The sequence below is a fragment of the Arachis stenosperma genome, chromosome 5, assembly GCF_014773155.1.
Source record: "Arachis stenosperma cultivar V10309 chromosome 5, arast.V10309.gnm1.PFL2, whole genome shotgun sequence".
In the NCBI taxonomy this organism is placed as follows: domain Eukaryota; kingdom Viridiplantae; phylum Streptophyta; class Magnoliopsida; order Fabales; family Fabaceae; genus Arachis; species Arachis stenosperma.
In genome coordinates, this window is record NC_080381.1 from 23,483,145 (window position 1) to 23,489,703 (window position 6,559).

The 6,559-nt window shown below is 37.7% G+C and overlaps 1 non-coding gene across 1 annotated transcript; it reads right to left on the reverse strand.

Annotated features, from left to right (window-relative positions):
* Nucleotides 1–5,501: 5,501 nt before the first annotated feature.
* On the reverse strand, nucleotides 5,502–5,608 carry LOC130984668 (small nucleolar RNA R71). The gene has a single exon (XR_009088585.1). It is a non-coding gene; the product is annotated as a small nucleolar RNA R71 (small nucleolar RNA).
* Between the last annotated feature and the right edge of the window lie 951 nt (nucleotides 5,609–6,559).

Below are 6,559 nucleotides of genomic sequence, written 5' to 3' on the forward strand. Positions count from 1 at the left end.
TGCAAGCTTTTTCTTTTTCTTTTTGCTGCTTTTTCTTACTTCAAAAATTAATTTTTAGATTTTTCAGATTATCAATAATATTTCACTTTCATCATCATTCTTTCAAGAGCCAATATTTATAAATTTCAACTTCAAATATGCACTGTTTATTTTATACATTCAGAAAATAAAAGCAGATGACACCACATCAAACTAATTAAACTAATCTTATTTTAAATTTGAAATTCATGTATCTCTCAATTCTTTTCAATAAAAATTTTCTTTTAAGCAAGGTGAGAGATATATAGAATATTTTACAACTTAAAGACATCAAATGCAAATGATCATGCAATTAAAACAAGAGAACAAATAAACAGACAGACAGAAAATAGAAAAATAAAACAAGAAAGGAGTAAAAGAGAACGAATCCACCTGAATGATGGTGGCTAATGCTCCTCCTTGAGGATCCAATGTAGTGTTTAATCTCTTCAATGTCACTCTTTTGTCTTTGTTGAGGCGGCTGCACAGGCTCATGTGCATGCTCTGTAGTTTGCTCCATCCTCTTCTTCTATACTTAAGAGTGGTAAAAGTCACAAAGCAAAGCTTTTGCAATACCAAACTTAAGAGTTTTGCTCGTCCTCGAGCAAATATGATCAATGGGAAGGAAGAAGGTGGGGTAGGTGGAGCTTCCGTGGGACCTCTTGGTCCTGAGAGGCTAGGGAATTCTAGATTCCCTACTTTTCTGTACTGGCATTTGAATGCTGCTCCCAGGCTGGCGTTCAACATCAGTAATGCTCTCCTCTTGGAGCGTTGAATACCCAGTGAGGGCTTCCTCACTGGCATTCAACTTTGACACTCCATCCAGAGTGCTCTGTTTTTACTACTGTGAATTCTGTCTCTTGACTGATGCACATGATCATGACTCTGACAACTGAAAAGGAAAAACAAAATGAAAGAAAATAAATATGGTCGAGTAAGGTTGGGTTGCCTCCCAATAAGCGCTTCTTTAACGTCACTAGTTTGACCTTTAGCTCCTTACGAATGTGAGTATGGGCTTAGATTTTTGCCCCTGATAGTGAATTTTCTTCCTGTCCTCTCATGAATGAGCTCTACATGCTCTAAATATAGGACACGACTCACTATGCGTGGTAAGACTGGCTTCTTAGTGAAGACAACTCTCATGCTAGGTGAGAGGCCTTCAGTAGGAACTTTCTTGTCCCTCCAGCCTTTAGGTACTTTCTTTTTAGTACCTTTGTGCTTAGAGCTTGTTGATGGCTGCCTAACACCAAACTTAGAATTGATGTATAGGGGCTCTGCAGAGCTCTGCATAGAAAGAGAGGGTTGGCACACTAGGTGTTTGATGCGTGAGCATCTTATCTATATTTTCCTTATGATTTTGCACTTGAATTGCTAAGTTTGATCAAAATTTAAATATCTTTTGGCCACTATAGATGCTACTTTGAGTTGTGCACAATTCTATTTATTTCAGGTAGCATTCGAATGGATTTGACGGAGTTTTGTAGCAGAAAAGGAGGAAAGCAAATGATGCTGTCAATCCTGACCTCCCTGCACTCAAAAAAAATACCTTGAGCAATAGAATTCCAATTGACGTGATTTCAGCGGCGTTGGAAAGCTAACTTATAGGGCTTTCCAACGATATATAATAGTGTACACTTCTCTTCCAGCAACCTCTGCCTCCTCCACGTAGAACTTGGCCCCTGCCAAGTTCAGCGTGGAACTTGAAAGCTCCCAGGAAACCATGCGCAACACTCCACGCTGAACTTGGACTCAAAGGGGAGCGCTAAATATCACACTGCCTCCTCCACGCTGAACTTGGCTTTTTCCAAGTTCAGCGTGGATCCTCAATATCAGCGTGGTCTCCATATACGTCAGCGTGGTTGCACGAATAATCAATTAATTTTGATTAAATTTGTATATTATTTTTAAATAGGAAAAGATATTATTTTAGTTTTAGAAAAAATAATTTTACATTAATTAGGATTATATATAAAAAGGAAAAAGAATCAGCCCTTCGGGCTCTCTTCTCTTCTACCTCATTCCGTAATTTACAATTCACCTGAATCCTAGTTTTCTCTCTGAACCATGAGCAACTAAACCTCCACTGTTAAGGTTCGGAGCTTTGTCTATTGTATGGATTAATACTATTATTTTTCTATTTTAATTCATGTACTGATTTATATTTCAAGAATTGTTTTCGTTCTTTATTTTATGAATTTGGGTGGAACGGAAGTATGACCCTTTTTCTAATTGAGTTCTTGTATAACTTGGAAAAGCTCTTTACTTGAACAACAGCTTGAAAACATATTCTCCTAAATTTCTAATTATCTGGACTTAACGGGATACGTGACATATAATCCTCTTATATTTGGGTAATTAGGATTTTTGTGGCATATAAACGAGAATTAAACTTCACCCTCTAATTGGAATTAAGTGACCAAGGAATTGGCGGTTGATGAATTTTAGAGGAGACTAAAAAGGTCTAAGGAATTAGGGTTTAGTCACATATAGTTTGCCATGAATTAAATCTTGCATGATTAAAATAGTTAGTAAGAAAAGTCAATTCGGAAAATAGATAACTCTGAAGCTGGTGCACGAAATTGTGATCATCAACAATGGCATTCAACTTGGTATGCGCGTTTATAACTCAGCACTTTCTTCACAACCTCGCACAACTAACCAGCAAGTGCACTGGGTCGTCCAAATAATAAACCTTACGTGAGTAAGGGTCGATCCCACGGAGATTGTTGGTATGAAGCAAGCTATGGTCATCTTGTAAATCTCAGTTAGGCGGATAATAAATGATTATGGAGTTTTCGAATAATAATAATAAATAAACAGAAAATAAAGATAGAAATACTTATGTAAATCATTGGTGGGAATTTCAGATAGGCGTATGAAGATGTTGTGCTCCTTCTGAATCTCTGCTTTCTTACTGCCTTCATCCGATCCTTCTTACTCCTTTCCATGGCAAGCTGTATGTAGGGCATCACCATTGTCAATGGCTACATCCCATCCTCTTAGTGAAAATGGTCCAAATGCTCTGTCACAGCACGGCTAATCATCTGTCGGTTCTCGATCATGTCGGAATAGAATCCATTGATTCTTTTGCGTTTGTCATCACGCCCAACAATCGCGAGTTTGAAGCTCGTCACAGTCATTCAATCCATGAATCCTACTTGGAATACCACAGACAAGGTTTAGACTTTCTGGACTCTCATGAATGCCGCTATCAATTCTAGCTTATACCACAAAGATACTGATTAAGGAATCCAAGAGATATGCGCCCGGTCTAAGGTAGAACGGAAGTGGTTGTCAGTCACACGTTCATAGGAGAGAATGATGATGAGTGTCACATATCATCACATTCATCATGTTGAAGTGCAACGAATATCTTAGAATAGGAATAAACTGAATTGAATAGAAAATAGTAGTAATTGCATTAAAACTCGAGGTACAGCAGAGCTCCACACCTTTAATCTATGGTGTGTAGAAACTCCACCGTTGAAAATACATAAGTGATGGTGGTCCAGGCACGGCCGAATGGCCAGCCCCCAAATGTGATCAAAAGACCGAATGGTCAAAAGATTAGACACCTAGTACAATAGTTAAAAGTTCATTTATACTAAACTAGCTATTAGGGTTTACAGAAGTAAGTAATTGATGCAGAAATCCACTTCCGGGGCCCACTTGGTGTGTGCTTGGGCTGAGCTTGAACTTTACACGTGCAGAGGCTTCTCTTGGAGTTGAACGCCAAGTTGTAACGTGTTTTTGGCGTTCAACTCTGGTTCGTGACGTGTTTCTGGCGTTTGACTCCAAAATGCAGCATGGAACTGGCGTTGAGCGCCAGTTTGCATCATCTAATCTCGAATAAAGTATGAACTATTATATATTGCTGGAAAGCTCTGGATGTCTAATTTCTACCGCCGTTGAGAGCGTGCTATTTGGAGTTCTGTAGCTCCAGAAAATCCATTTCGAGTGCAGGGAGGTCAAAATCCAATAGCATCAGCAGTCCTTTGTCAGCCTTTTATCAGAGTTTTGCTCAGGTCCCTCAATTTCAGCCAGAAAATACCTGAAATCACAGAAAAACACACAAACTCATAGTAAAGTCCAGAAATATGAATTTAGCATAAAAACTAATGAAAACATTCCTAAAGTAGCTAGATCTTACTAAAAATTACCTAAAAACAATGCCAAAAAGCATATAAATTATCCGCTCATCAGAAGCCTTAACTGTTTTCTCCTTATATTATTCACAGCTTGTTTACTACTTGCTTTTCTGATTCTCTGAATTACTGTTAATGTTTTTGAACCTTCAAACACCATTTTTTGTTTGTCTGACTAAGCTAATCACTTAATCATTGTTGCTTGATCCATCAATCCTCGTGGGATCGACCCTCATTCATCTGAGGTACTACTTGGTATGACCCGGTGCACTTGCTGGTTAGTTCGTGGTTATAAATTTCGCACCAAGTTTTTGGCGCCGTTGCCGGGAATTGATTGTGATTGACAACTACTCGTTGTTTGATTGCTTAGATTAGATAATTTTACTTTTAATTAGTTTTATTTTAGTATTATTAATTCTTATTTTTCATTTACTATTTTTTTCTTTTTCTTTCTGTTTTGTTTTCTTTTTAATTTTTTTCTTGTTTTCCATATAGCATCCCCTCCCCTGTTTCGTTTTCTGTTTCTCTTCTTTTATTAGTTAGTTTTAAATAAAAAAATTAAAAAAATAATAAAAAATAAAAAAAATTAGTACTAATATTTGTCCTTAGTTTCTGAAATTAAGTTTGGTGTTACCTAGTTAATTTTGTTTTATTTTTTTATTTAATTTTCTCTTTAATTTTCGAATTTTTTTAGAGTAGTTAGTTTTTTTATTCTATTTGTTTACACAGGTTACCTCACTGGAAATTCTCTATACTCTGACGTAGAGAGTTCCATATTTTCTTGTCTTCTGTCTGTTTTTGAGCAGGAACAGGGACAAGGAACCTCTGTTAGACTTTGATCTTGAACCTGAAAGGACTTTCAGGCGGCGTTTACAACAAGCAAGACTTTACAAGCCTTCAGGGTCCAACATGGATCATAATAATGCTGTTAATGCCAATGCGGCAAATCCATATAGGAATGAGCAACCCAGAAGAGTGTTTGGCTCTTACTCTGCTCCTACTACAGGTCTTTATGGAAAAAGCATTGTGGTGCCTCCTATAGCTGCGAACAACTTTGAGTTGAAGCCACAATTGGTCACCCTGGTGCAACAAAACTGTCAGTATCATGGTCTTCCCCATGAAGACCCAAATCAATTTATTTCTAATTTTCTGCAGATTTGTGATACTGTGAAAATAAATGGAGTGAACCGTGAGGTATACAAACTCATGCTCTTCCCGTTTGCTCTGAGGGATGGAGCAAAGCTTTGGCTAGATTCCCAATCCAAGGAGAGTTTGAACACTTAGGACAAGGTTGTTACTGAGTTTCTTACTAAATTTTTCCCACCAAAGAAGCTGACTAAGCTTAGGGTGGAGGTTCAGATCTTCAGACAGAAAGATGGTGAAACTCTTTATGAAGCTTGGGAGAGATACAAGCTACTGACTAAACAATGCCCTCCGGACATGTTCTCCAAATGGACCCAACTAGATATCTTTTATGAAGGTTTGGGTGAAATATCCAAGATGTGCTTAGATAATTATGCAGGTGGTTCACTGCACAAGAAGAAAACACCGGAGGAGACTATTGAGCTTATTGAATTGGATGCTAGCAATCAATATTTATACTCATCTAATAGAAATCATGTGAACTCTGAGACTCCTCAGAAGAAGGGTGTTATGGAAGTAGAAGCTCTTAATGTTATTCTTGCTCAGAACAAGCTTATGTCTCAGCAAATAAGTCTACTTACTCAACGAATGGGTGGCATGCAAGTCTCAGCTATCAACACCCAAAATCCACCTCAAGAGGTCTCTTATGAGATGACAGGTAATTTGTACAAAATGAGAATTATGATTATGCTCAATCTTTTTCTGAACAGGTAAATTACATGGGGAGTGGTCCTAGAAATCCCAATAATGATCCATACTCTAAGACATACAATCTTGGGTGGATGGACCAACCTCAGAGATCCCAGAATTTCAACAATAATTCTTAGGATGGTTTCTAACAAAATAATCATAATAACCGCCAATTTCAGTCTCATCAACAACAACCACCTCAGCAGGCAAATTCTCAATCCCAACAAGATTCTAATTGGGAGATGATGAGAAGTTTTATGTAAGAACCAGAGCCTCGATTAGAAACTTGGAGGTGCAAATAGGCCAATTGAGCAAGCAAATACGTGAGAGGTCTGTAAATACAATTCAAAACTTGGAGATTCAGATGGGTCAATTAGCCATAAAAGTTAATGAAATTGATAAGAGGACTATTAATAGCCTTCCTGGTAACACAATTCCAAATCTAAAAGAGGAATGCAAGGCTATCACCTTGATAAGTGGACAAGTGGCAAGTATGAAAGTATAAGTTAATGAGGAGCCAGTTGAAAAAGAAGCTCCAGAGGAGAAGAAGGAAGAAGTAGAGG